The 10,685-nt window shown below is 44.4% G+C and overlaps 1 long non-coding RNA gene across 3 annotated transcripts in view; it reads left to right on the top strand.

The window, feature by feature from the left end:
• The first annotated feature begins 5,372 nt into the window (after positions 1-5,372).
• Positions 5,373-10,685, top strand: part of LOC132597721 (uncharacterized) — a 76,810-nt gene continuing 71,497 nt past the window's right edge. For all 3 annotated transcript variants that reach the window (XR_009564981.1, XR_009564982.1, XR_009564983.1), the window contains exons 1-2: positions 5,373-5,513; positions 7,714-7,827. This is a non-coding gene — a long non-coding RNA (uncharacterized lncRNA). The remainder of the gene's footprint in view (positions 5,514-7,713; positions 7,828-10,685) is intronic.

The raw sequence follows: 10,685 nt of genomic DNA, 5'->3' as shown, positions 1-10,685 counted from the left end.
TAAAAATGGAGTAGCTGTGTCAGACTCAGACACCACCAGCCATTCTCAAAGCAGTGTCTTCCGGAATGTGGGTACCTCTGTCAAATTTACAATTAACCTCCTTATCTGAACCTTTATCCCTTTTCTTGTTCAAAACTTGTACTCCTCAAGATTGAGGAGTATCAAAGAAAAGGGGGTAATTGTAACTGAGCAGGACCCTATGGGGCCTTCCCAGGAAAGGCCTTCCCCCATATCCTCTGCTTTAGCTCCCCTCTGAAGTACCTGGATAATAGTATTTGATGCAAATTTCCTGAGTTGTTTTCCAGATGTGAAACCCCTCCACCAAATGGAAGATGTGAACTACTTGATGACCTGTGAGCACATAGCCCCAGGCCTTCCCCCCTCCTGCTGGAGTCTGGGGACTGAGAAAGTTAACCCCTGTGACACCACCCTTTTCCCTCATCATCAGCCAATCAGAGAATTTTGCAAGATCTGATCACACACCCTGTGACCCACCCCCCCACCAGGCTTTTAAAAATGTTTTGCCAAAACCCTTCAAGGAGCTCGAGGCTTTTTAGGGCATGAGCCACCTCATCTCCTCGCATGGCCTTGCAATAAACCTTTCTCTGCTCCAAACTCCAACGTTTCAGTTTGTTTGACCTCACTGTGCGTTGGGCACATGAACTTGCATTAACAAAAGGGCCAAGTAGTTACTGCCTGAACTAGGTCCCTGCCTTAAGCTCTCAAGGTGCCAGGAAACCTGGAACACTCTTACCCTTAGGCATTTACATTTCAGACAGGAATGAGGCCTGGAGACTTAGAGACACCTCTAGATTGAGAAAGCCAAGGACACATGATGGCCCCTGGAGACATTTTATTTACTTAGCAGAAAGTTACAGTGAGAATCCAGGAAATCCCCAGGGAGCAAAAGTTTTGCTCCCTCCTTTCAGGAAGGGCTGAGGACAGCTGTCTCTCTCTTGTGTATAAATGGCCAAAAATCCATTTTCTCGCACTTTTGCCTGTGGACTGTGAAGCCACTTGTGTGGGAGAGTTTTCCACTTATCTTTTATTGCATCACCCCAAGAGTAAAGACTAGAGCAAAGGGGGGGCCGCAAATTTATTGCTTACTGTGAGATAATTAATTTAAAAATAGCTCTGATGCAGAACATCTATGCACTTTCAGGATAAAATTAATACAGATACATGTCAAGAGCCCAACATTTTAAAGTGTTGTTTTAGAAGTAAAATATTGTTTTTCTGTGTAAATGCAATATACTATACACTGGAATGTTGTAGGAAGTCATATATTATGGATGCAGTGATATTTTACTAAGTAAAAATAAGTAAAACCTCCTATCATAAAGAATAACAACAACAAAATCTTGGCATTCACTGCAATGGAAACTGAACCATCATAAAGTTTAAGTGAGAGGAATTCCCTCAGAATTATTAAGGGCCCACATCTGGGAAAACTCACATTTGTGTTCCATTCAATCAGCATCCTTAGAAGCATAGAGTAGGGAGAACACTTGGCCCATTCCCCTGCCTTTATACCATTATCCATTAGACGCAGTAGCTGTGTGCTTAGGACCCACAATACTGTTAGAGACCCACAAAAATGTTTTATTTTAAAATCAGAAGAAAATAAATGAACATTTAAGTCAAAGAAAGTATTTTAACTTATAATATTCACAGATTCATCTTCATACCAATGCAGTCATAAAGCATAACTTTAATGACTTTAATGGAGGAAGAGGCCCACAAAGGCAAAAGTCTTCTAGGACCCACAAAAGTCATCATGCAGCCCTATTTCAACAGCACCTACTCAGTTTATTCATGTGTGTGTCCTAGAATGAAAGTCTGCATCAAATTAAGGTTTCTTCCTCCAAGGGCTGGAAAATGGGGTCAAGCAAGTCCCATCATTATGGCCCCTTGAAAAGGCCATGAAATGAGGCCAGGGGAGGACTCAGCAGCTCCTCTGACCAGGCAGATGCAGGCTGGCAAAAGCAGGAGCACACTGACTCCTAGCCTTTCAGTCCAGATTTGTGTACGGTGGACTCAAGGTAAAGTGTGGCTTCCTTTGGGGGTGAGAAAGATGTGCTTATATTGGCAAATATAAACTTTTTGGAAATTTTAATAAGATGCATTTCCTGGGACTCCCCTGGTGGTCTGGTGGGTAAGACTCCCAATGCAGGGAACCTAGGTCCAATCCCTAGTCAGGGAACTAGATCCTATATGCATGCTGCAACTAAGAAGTCCACATGCCACAACTAAAAGATCCTGCATACTGCAACGAAGATCCCACATGCCACAACTAAGACCTGGTGCAGCCAAAATAAATAAATAAATAAATATTTTTTAAAAGATGCATTTCCCCTTCAAGAAAGCCATGTAGCTTGGATTTAGGGTATTTGCAGTAAACTGAATGATGGCCCTCGAAGATGTCCATATTCTAATCCCTGGAACCAGCCAATGTTATCTCACGGCAAAGAGGGGCTTTACAGATGTTGATTAAGGATCCTGAGATGGGGAGATTACATGGGATTAACTGGGTGGGTGCAGTGTAATCACAATTGTCCTTATAAGAAGGCAGTAGATCAGAGTCAGTAGCAGGAGATGTGATGATGGAAATGAGAAGTTGGAGTGATGTGAAGGGGCCACAAGCCAAGAATGCCAATGGCCTCTAGTAGGTGAAAGAAACAAGGAAGGGATTCTCCCTTGGAACCTCCAGAAAGATCCAGCTCATGTGGGCTTCAGTAGTTGTGGCACATGGGCTCAGTAGTTGTGGCTCGTGGGCTCTAGAGTGCAGGCTCAGTAGTGTGGCACAGGCTTAGTTGCTCTGCGGCTTGTGGGATCTTCCCAGAGCAGGGCTCGATCCCATGTCCCCTGCACTGGCAGGCAGATCCTTAACAACTGTGCCACCAGACCCTGTAATTTGATTTTGGCCCCATGAGATTTGCTTCAGACTTCTGAACACCAGAATCGTAAGGGAAATAATCTGTATTGTTTAAACCAGTAAGTTTGTGGTTTTGTTTTGTTTTTTTACAGCAGCAACAGGAAACTAATACAGAACTTCTCAGCTTTAGGCTGAATCTACGACCATATTTACTCTCTTCCCAGAGGTAAGAGAAAGTTCACAAATACTCCATTCCTTCTGTACTTCTTCCCCTGGTTTATGATCACAAAACCTTCTAGAGGAGAGAGTTTATTCTCTAAGGCTGTTGTTACTTTCCACCTGGCCCAAGGCCTCAGGAAGACTCAATTACCTCTCAATAACAATGATTACTTTCAACTAAACATTAATGCAGGGCCAGCCACTGTGCCGAGAGCTTTAGAAGTGTGGACAAAGAAAGAACAAAGAGTGTCACTTATCATCCAGTTATACAAGGGTTAAATCTCAACAGTCTGCAGTTATCCACTGACAGAGCACCCTGAGGGGAATCCAAGATGAAAAGACAGGATGAAGCCTTCTGTGCTTTGGATAAGAGGACCCCTAGCTAGTTAAGATGCATGTCTCAGGCAGAATTTCAGTGACCCCAGATTCTTGCATCTTCCCATACATAGAAAAGGACCAAAAGCATTAACTTGAGATACCTGTTCTTTGTGATTAGAAAGAATAATCTTTTACCAAGATGTATGCTTGACTACATGTATTTCCTAGCTGAAATTCATGTATAAGTTACTCCTCCCCTACGTCTTCGGAGCAGTTTCTCAGAGCTACTGAGAGGCTATCTCCTGGGCTATAGTCCTCATAAATAAAACTTATATTTACAACTCTATGTTGTGTGCTTTTCTTTAAGTCAACATAAGCATTTTCCATTTGCTCCTTTTAACTTCCAGTATGGTAGGTATTATTACTCCCATTTCGTGAATATGATAACTGAGGGTAAGCATGTGTCCAGGTTCACACAGCTAGTAACTCCCACTCCACTATTGGCCTCCAAGTCTCTGTAACTCATCACCTGTGGGCACCTGCCTTGCCCCAGTCCCAGAAGACTGTCCTCCACCAGGAATGCACAGTCCCTGGGGCATGTAACTACCTTAACAGAAATAGTTTTTCTATGGTCCCCATGCTCACAGCTACCACTACCACAAATTTACTCAATCTAACCTTAATTAGAATTGGCTCTTTGTCAATGTCTTGGCTTTCTGAGAGGTTTCATTTGGGCCCCTTGAAACTGAGCAGGACCCTGTGGGGCTCCTGGGCACAAAAGCCTTTCTGTGTCACCTTTCCTGAGTTCCAAAGGACAGGGTCAAACATTTGCTAATCAGGGAAGTGAGGAGATGCAGAGATAAGGGAGGAACAGTCAAAAAACAACAGTGCAGCCTTCGGGCAGGGCTCTAGTTCCTCCTCAAGGGATACACACAACAATATCTTGCAGCTGTTTTGCAGATACTGAAACCCCCACCAGGTGAGAGAAGTTAACTCTGTGCTGCCCACAAGCACGCAAACCCCAGACCCGGTTGGAACCAGAAGGTTGATGATTCTGACTCCCACTTACCTCCCCACCAGCCAATCAGAAGAGTGTCCATGAGCTGGTCACGCCCTCTTTGAACCATTACTATAAAACTCCTCAATACCCCCTCCAAGTTGGGACACACAGTTTTGAGGGCATTAGCCTGCTCTGGCTCCCTTTGCCTGGCAAAGCAGTAAAGCTTTTCTACTTCACCCAAACTCTGTCTCCGAGATTTAATTCGGTGTTGGCGTACAGAGGCCGATTCAGCTTCACCCTCTTCTGGCCTCCATAAGCATACTGACTGAAGAAAACTACTTTATCAAGTGATTGTTCTAGTCTCCTGATTATGTGGTTTCTGAGGGGCTCAGGTAGGACGAGGGAGTAGAGCCTGCCACTTAGCTCAGCCCTGAGGGAGTCAGTCTCTTGGAGCTTCTCCCTGCTTCTCGCTGCAGAGAATCCAAGTCCAGGGACTCTCCCAGCTCCCAGTGGGTGTTACAATCACATCTTATTCTCCTTGTTGCAGAGGAACAGACCCCCACCCTGGGGTTATGAAGATGGCCAAATACACAAGTAACAGTTGGACAGGTGAGGGTGATAGCAGTTTATTAGTCACATAATGTGTCCCAATTATGTGGCAGGATCACAAACTAATGCACTAAACTCTTTTTATCCTTTCCTCTCCCTCCTTCTCAAAATAGCTCTAATTTCTCCTAAGAGGTTTCTAGGATTTTTCATTGCCTGACCTCAGGGATGGTTTTTGGCAAGCACAAGCAGAAGCTGTTGAGGACAACTTCTCTCCCTGGCTTTTTTATCTGGAAGCCTGAAATCTTTCACAGGGTTACCTAGTTGAGGAGGTTAAGGAGGTGGGAGGAGTGAATGCCTGGAGAGCAGTAAAAGAATCAATCGCTCCTCCCACTTCAGGCAGAGCATGAAGGAGGGCGTGACATCAGAGAGGCATGGCTGACGGTACACTCAGGTGGATCACCTCCACGGATTTCAGACGCGGCAGGAATCAGTTTGGACCCCAAGCATGAAACAAAAACAGAGACCAAAGAGCCCAGCATGCGCATTTCTGAGGTAAGTTTGGGCAAAAATTGATGAACATCCACTGATGTGTTTCTCTTCTTAAGACGCTCCTCACAAAGGACGAGGTGAGGATGTTAACGCAAGTTCAGATGACTGATGCACAGTGAGGCCAAACAAACTGAAACGTTGGAGTTTGGAGCAGAGTAAGGTTTATTGCAAGGCCATGCAAGGAGATGAGGTGGCTCATGCCCTAAAAAGCCTGGAGCTCCCCTAAGCGTTTTGGCAAAGCATTTTTAAAAGCCAGGTGAGGGAGGGGGGTTGCAGGGTGTGTGATCAGATCTTGCACAATTCTCTGATTGGCTGATGGTGAGGGGACAGGGTGGTGTCACAGGGGTTAACTTTATCAGTCCTTAGGCTCCAGGAGGCCTGTGCTCATGGTCATCAAGTCATTAACATCTTCCATTTGGTGGGGGGTTCACATCTGGAAAACAATTCAGGAAATTTGCATCAAATACTGTTATCTAGGTACTTCAGAAAGGAGCTAAAGCAGAGGGGGAAGGCCCCATAGAGTCCTGCTCAGTTACAGGTAGAAAACACAAAATTAAGAGAAGAAATTTTCCACCATTCAGGTAGGTGGTGCTTGGGTATCAGATTCTCAAGATCAGGTAGCTGATCTTGAGAATTAAAAAATATAGAATTTCTTGGACATCAGAATATAATGTCGGCTGAAGAAAAACACACAACCTAAAAGCTGTGTAATGTTTTGTTTGGCAGGGTCTTCCTATAGCATGGGAAGACAGCCTCTCAGATAAATCTGAGTAGCTGTTCCAAAGAGGTAAGGGAGGAGCCAGGAAATAAAAGAGTTTTTGCTGAAAAAAGAAATGAAGTCAAGCATCAAAAGATCCAAAACCAGACATCTCAAGTTTATTATTTTTGCGCTTTTATGTGTATGGGAAGATGCAAGAGTTAGGGTTCATTGAAATCATTCCTAGATATGCATCTTATCTAGGGCCAGTATGCTGTTTTTCTCCATCCTGAATTCCTTTTAGGGTGCACCATCTGGGATGGCTTGAGAGACTGATGGATTGATGGCAAGGAACATTCTTTGTTTACTGAAATGGCAGGCAACAACTTTTTTTTTTTTTTTTTTTTTTTTTTTTTGCGGTACGCGGGCCTCTCACTGCTGTGGCATCTCCCGTTGCGGACCACAGGCTCCGGACGCACAGGCTCAGCGGCCATGGCTCACGGGCCCAGCCGCTCCGCAGCATGTGGGATCCTCCCAGGCCAGGGCACGAAACCGTGTCCCCTGCATCGGCAGGCGGACTCCCAACCACTGCACCACCAGGCAACATCTTTTTTTGTCCACAGTAGTAACAACAGTCCAAATGGAATGAATTTTCCTTGCTCCTTCAGCACTCAATTCCCAGCACCTGGAATAGTGCCTCCCACATGTCAGGTGCTCACTGTTTGGTGAATAACGCAGGGAGCGCAGAGACCACTGGGGGCTCATCCCAAGAAGGAGGCTCCAGGGCAAGTGTTTGTCTGGAAGCTCCCTCCCTCCCTCTCTTCCTCCCTCCCTTCCTTCCTCCCCTCCTCTCCTCAATCTCCCCCTGGCTTGCCTCACTCTCTTACTTCCAATCTTCTCTTTTACTTCCCATCCTCCTCCTCCCACCCGTCCTTTCTCTCCCCTACCTGCCCCCTTCAGCTCTCCTTTTAGGCTGAGTCCTGGCGTTCTCCTCGGAGCCCCACTCCTCAGATGAAAGGGAGAGTGGAGGGTGGGGCTGTGTGAAGGAGGGTGAGGGGAGGCTTTGTGAAGCTGCAGCCAGGACGGAGCAGGGGTGGGCAGTGCCGACTCCTTCGCAACTCCAACCATCACCTGTTCTGCTCCTGCAGATGCCATTCACATGGAACATTTTCAATGGTGCCCCTTGGTGTTGGGGTGATAATCAGTTGGCAAGTGGGGTCAATGGAGCTGCAGTGAAGGGCTCGACCTCATTCCTCCAGCAGCACAGCCCATCCCTGGGAGGACAGGCAGAGCCCTCTGTGCTCAGGTGCAGACCTTGTGCCTAGAGGCGCGCACGCCTCCTCCCAGGTGCAAGCCAAGCACGGAGAAATGACCTGCTTTCAGCACATTCCTCAGGCACTGGGAGCTGGTCAGTGTCCAGGCGAACCTGGGTCACAGGTGTGCTCCCTCCTGAGCAGCCGGGATGCTGGACCGGAAGAGCCTTATTATGCTGCTTTGACTTTCCAGCTCTAGAATGTTTCCAGTGTCACCGAGTCAATGCCAGCGGGGTTTGCGAGAACAGGGAAAGCTTCTGCCACACTCAAGGCAGCCAGCAGTGCTTCCTGAGGAAGGTCTACGAAGGTAGGTGGGGCCTGAGAAGTCTCCTGGGTGACCTTTGCCAGAGGTTAGGGGCTGGCAGTGGGTGTTCAGGGTGGGGGGATAGTATGAATCCTCCATGGGACACCATGAGAGCCTGGGCCCCAAGAACAAGGCTGGGTGCCTGTAGGACTCAGGGCAGTGACCCCTCAGGAACCCTGGGAGTAGGAACTGCATAGAAAAGGGGTTGGTTTTCTTTTCTTAACCTAGTGAAACATTTTCATCTCGTTGTGGTACTGGGCTGCCACTCGCTATTAATTGGGATGGTGACCTGTAAGCAAAGTAGGGAGTTTAGCTCCTGAGGGTAACTGGAACTGGGCTGCTGAAATTCCTCTGAGTGGGACCTGTGATGGGGTTTTGGAGAACTAGGGACATAGACTGGGGGAGAAATGGTCAGAGTAGAGAGGGCAATTTCCATTCATCCTCTCTGCCCTCTCGTGTGGAGGGAATGGATTGAGCTCTAATATACAGAGCTTGCAGAGCTATTTTAGGAGAGCCCTTTTGGGGACCTACCTCCAGCATCTCATTTCCAGGCGGCAGACATTCACCCTACCAGGAGCATGAGTCCTCCATGGGATGTGCTGTTTCCTCTGAATTCTTGATTAGTTGGTTGATGCATTGACCCTGTGATTTCGTTCAGGAATATTTACTGAGCTGCATACCAGGATATGCTGGGTCCCATACCCATGGGCCTGCAGCCTGGGTTCTGGGGCCTCACTTGCCCTCTTCTCTGTCCCTTTCCAGGTGATACCATTTCCTATAGATACCAGGGTTGTAGCAGCCTGTGGGTTCCTATGAAGCTCTTTAAACTCATCTTACTGTGGATTTTTAAAAATTGAGATGTAGCTGATGTACAGTATTATATAAGTTACAGGTGTACAACATAGTGCTTCACAATTTTTAAAGGTTATACTCTATAGTTTAAAATTATTTATAAATTATTATAAACTATTGGCTAGATTCCCTGTGTTGTACAATATATCCTTGTATCTTATTTTATACGTAATAGGTTGCACCTCTTAATTCTCTACCTCTGTCTTGCCTTTCCCCCCTTCCCTCTCCCTACTGGTAACCACTAGTTCTCTATATCTGTGAGTCTGTCTCCTTTTTGTTTATTCACTAGTTTGTTTTGCTTCTTAGATTCCACATATAAGTGATATTATACAGTATTTGTCTTTCTCTGTCTTATTTCACTTAACATCATACCCTCCATGTCTATCCATGTTGTTGGAAATGACAAAATTTCATTCTTTTTTTTATGGCTGAGTAGTACTCCATTGTGTGTGTGTGTGTGTGTGTGTGTGTGTGTGTGTGTGTGTGTGTGTGTATGTATCTCACATATTCTTTATCCATTAATCTATTGATGGACACTTAGGTTGCTTTCATATCATGGCAATTGTAAATAATGCTGCTATGAACATTGGGGTGCATGTACCTTTTCAAATTAGTTTTAGTTTTTTTCAGATATATACCCAGGAGTGGAATTGCTGGACCACTATTTTTAGTTTTTTTGAGAAACCACCATACTGATATCTACAACAATTTATATTCCCACCAACAGTGTATGGAGGTTCCCTTTTCTCCACATCCTTCCCAACACTTATTATTTGTGCTCTTTTTGATGATAGCTATTCTGACAGGTATGAGGTGATATCTCATTGTGGCTTTAATTTGCATTTCTCTGATTAACAATGTTGAGGATCTTTTCACATGCCTGTTGCCCAGCCGTATGTCTTCTTTGGAAAAACATCTGTTCATGTCTTCTGCCCATTTTTTAATTAGGTTGTTTGTATTTTTGATGTTGAGTTGTACGAGCTGTTAATAATTTTTGGATATTAACCCCTTATCAGTCATATCATTTGCAAGTATTTCCTCCTATTCAGTAGGTTGTCTTTGCATTTTGTCAATACTTTCCTTTGTTGTGCAAAAGCTTAAGTCTAATTAGGTTGCATTTGTTTATTTTTGCTTTTATTTCTGTTGCTTTAGGAGACAGATCAAAAAAATATTGCTGTGGTTATGTCTAAGACTGTTCTACCTATGTTTGCTTCTAGGAGTTGTATGGTTTCAGTTCTTACATTTATGTCTTTAATCCATTTTGAGTTTGTTTTTTTTTATGGAATGAGAAAATATTCTACTTTCATTCTTTTACAGGTAGCTGTCCAGTTTTCCCAGCACAATTTATTGAAGAAACTGTCTCCTCTCCATTGTATATTCTTGCCTCCTTTGTCAAAGATTAATTGACCATAAGTGTATAGATTTATTTCTGGCCTCTCTGTTCTGGTTCATTGATCTATTTGTCTGTTTTTTGCCACTACCATACTGGTTTGATTACTGTAGCTTTGTGGTATAGTGTGAAGCCTGGGAGCATGATTTCTCCAGCTCTGTTCTTCTTTCTCAAGACTGTTTTGGCTATTCAGGGTCTTATGTGTTCCCATACAATTTTTAAATTATTTGTTCTATTTCCATGAAAAATGCCCTTGCTATTTTGATAGTGATTGCATTGAATCTGTGGATTGCCTTTAATAGTATGGTCACTTTAATAATATTAAACTGTTCATGAACACAGTATATCTTTCCATCTATTTGTGTTGTCTTCAACTTCTTTCATCAGTTTCTTATAGTTTTTTGAGTGCAGGTCTTTTACTTCCTTAGGTAGATTTAGTTCTAGGTATTTTCTTCTTTTTTTTTTATATAGGTTTTTTTTTTTTGAAGATGTTGGAGGTAGGAGTTTTTATTAATTAATTAATTTATTTTTGCTGTGTTGGGTCTTCATTTCTGTGTGAGGGCTTTCTCTATTTATGGCAAGCGGGGGCCACTCTTCATCATGGTGCATGGGCCTCCCA

The sequence above is a fragment of the Globicephala melas genome, chromosome 8 (genome assembly GCF_963455315.2).
Source record: "Globicephala melas chromosome 8, mGloMel1.2, whole genome shotgun sequence".
In the NCBI taxonomy this organism is placed as follows: Eukaryota; Metazoa; Chordata; class Mammalia; order Artiodactyla; family Delphinidae; genus Globicephala; species Globicephala melas.
The sequence above is the reverse complement of the archived record's forward strand: the minus strand, read 5'-3'. Positions and strand labels throughout refer to the sequence as shown.